The 2,780-nt window shown below is 39.4% G+C and overlaps 1 protein-coding gene across 1 annotated transcript in view; it reads right to left on the reverse strand.

The window, feature by feature from the left end:
* The window catches only part of rab24 (RAB24, member RAS oncogene family), a 15,417-nt gene extending 14,230 nt beyond the window's left edge, over positions 1 to 1,187 (reverse strand). Inside the window, exon 1 of the mRNA XM_008401983.2 lies at positions 793 to 1,187. The gene's annotated coding sequence lies outside the window, so the exon portion shown is untranslated. The remainder of the gene's footprint in view (positions 1 to 792) is intronic.
* Positions 1,188 to 2,780: the final 1,593 nt, after the last annotated feature.

The raw sequence follows: 2,780 nt of genomic DNA on the forward strand, positions 1-2,780 counted from the left end.
AGCCATGGAGCTAGCCACACAGTAAAATGCAGCGATATATTTATAGTTTTCTCCTCGTACCACAGAAATCACTTACTAATAATCGAAAACTAAACCTTACGTCTAAAACCATACCACTGCAGCAAATTGAATGTTCTGCTCTTTGTGTGGGAAATATTTGAGTTTTTTTTTTGTGTATGGCGTTATCAGTTGCTATGGCAACGAGTCTGCGCGKAGCTGCGCTGATACAGAGACCAAGAAAGAAGTGGTTTTGAGTTGTACTTCAACGGTTTTTCCCTTGAAGCACGAAATTAATAATATCTACATGTCCAATTTTAACTGAGTTAACGGAAATATTCTACGGCGGCAGCGCGGCTGTGGATGAGATGTAGAATAGTATTTTTGCCCTCCAGCGTTGTCCGCATGCGCGAAATTTTCTTATGTAAACAATAACATGCAGGGGTCTATATTRGTAAATATGATTATGATTACGTCAGTACCTCACCGCACGTCACCGGACTAAACTAATCATGTTTTATTGATCCTTTATAACCTACATATTATTTCCTGCGGAAGAAAGTTGAAGCCACTAAAAAACTGACTTGACATAAACCAAAAATCMAAATTTGTCGACAGAAGTAAATTCTGAGAGAACTCTGCTCCCCCCTCTCTCTGGGATACAGAGCAAAACCGAAACTTTAGTCCTGCCTGTAGATAAATGCTGCTGTGCGTTGGGAAACGTAAACATGACACAGCAGCAGAGCGCTAACGTAGCCAGGCTAGCAGAGCTAACCGAACCCGTTACAAACTCACCTGGTTGCTAGCGTCACTCCGCCAATCTCTCTAAACATCCGATCACGTCCCGCTTCCAACAGGGAGCCAARCCTCTCCTCACGCCCGCCTACCAGGCCCGTTTCGCGGCTGACACGCTGCCCAGCAGCTGGCTCGTCATCTCCGTCCCGCAGCGGGTGGAGGCAAAGCTAGCTCCGCTCGTTGCGCAGCGGCTGAAATCACAACCGGTCGTCAGAAGGCGGACGATACAGAAACGGTTGGAGGCGGTTCAGCGGGCCGAGCGGATTCTCGTTCAGAAGACGAGATGTTTCTCCCTAGACTGGGGACAGATCTCCCGCTGAGCTTTGTTTGGTTGGTTTGGTCGGAACTAATGAGCGAGCGCTGCTGGTTTCCACAAACCGGAAGTGGTCGAGTTGTTCGAGACATTCTCCGGATGTTTTTCCTCCGAATCATTCAAATAAAAGTGTTTCTGTTTATTGAAACTTTTTTTGTTTAGATTTTTATGTAGAATTAATTGTAATTAATTTATAAAGAGAAARCCGCGCAAGAATGATGTCCCACATATGTTTTCTACCACAAAAACAATTTAAAAAGCGTGAAAATACTCGTAAAAGTWAAGCTTGCTGTTCTTAAAATGCTCATCCTTATCATATATGGAAAGTGACGTAAATCCAGGGAGTTATTAATAATACATTCACTTCTCCCTGAAGTTTGATCTAGTAAAAACATCACACYTGAGTTCTGCAATAGCCATCTCACAACCTGTGTAGTGATTGCTTTGTTGTTTCTTTATTACATGGCCCTCTGTGGTTATTGTGTGTCTCTATAATATGTCATCTCTGTATCAATTACTGAAATAAGACATTAAAGAGCTACTCCACAAACATGGGGAAAGATTAGGAGCAGAGGTGTTAATGAACAGGGCATTGAAGGCCTGGTGTTTGTTTGAGCAAATGCAGAGAAGAACTCTGTTTTGACCTAAAGAAAATATAATAAGATGCCAAGACAATATTTGTTGCACTCATTGCAGTGTGTGAGGGTCCTTGCATATTCTGTCCTTACAGAATATGCAAGGACAGAGAGTGAGCCAAGGATGGGCGGTTCTAGACAGGGCCTCCAGTATTTTTAATGTGTTCATGAACACATTAATGTGTTTTTTATGAACACATTAATGTGCACTTTCAGCTTAAGTCACTTTCAGTTTAGACACTTTGATTTTATCAATAAATTAAATCAAAACTATTTTTTGTACTTAATCAGTGTTTGTTTGAAACTTCCTTGATGATCTGAAACATTTAACAAAAAAGCAAAAACAGAAGAAATCTGTAAGAGGCAAGTACTTTTGTCAAGCATTGTGAAAAAATCTTTCACTTTTTGTGTGTTGTGGAGAGAACACACAAAAAGTGTATGAGAAGTGTGTGTTCTCTCCACACAGACAGAGAAAAGGGACAGAAGGTTGTATGTGGAAGGGATSCAAACAATAAAACTACCAGAAGAAGAATGCTTTAAGGCTGATGACTTTAAATACTTGAGGTAAACTTTCCCAAGCAAACAGCAGCGAACAATAATAATAACAATAATAATAATAATAATGATAAACATCAGAGAAACCAATATCATACCTAACTGTAAGTGTAACTAAAATGATTCATGTTATGAAAAAATTTGGTTATTTCCTGCAGTTAGGATTATGTATTTTAAGTTGTTTGGTTCACGTTTTGAGATTCGTGTAAAATTATTATATTTTATTGTCGAACTATTTTTTGTTGGAAGTTATCGCGAGATTTGTGTATATGTGTTGCGAGACTTGAATAAACAGAGGAGCAGAAGCTGTTAAGGTATTTTATGTTTGTAATATTTTGTAAAKTTATTGTCTGTCTGTAAATGTATCTATGTCTAAAGTTGCATAGATAAGCTTTAGACCTCTGACTGGGCATTTAATAAAAAGAGCCCGTCTAAAGGAAGTTGTGCCAGTGGGTCACTTTGGAGCTACTGTAACATCGTTAATA

The sequence above is a fragment of the Poecilia reticulata genome, unplaced genomic scaffold, assembly GCF_000633615.1.
Source record: "Poecilia reticulata strain Guanapo unplaced genomic scaffold, Guppy_female_1.0+MT scaffold_155, whole genome shotgun sequence".
Taxonomy (NCBI): domain Eukaryota; kingdom Metazoa; phylum Chordata; class Actinopteri; order Cyprinodontiformes; family Poeciliidae; genus Poecilia; species Poecilia reticulata.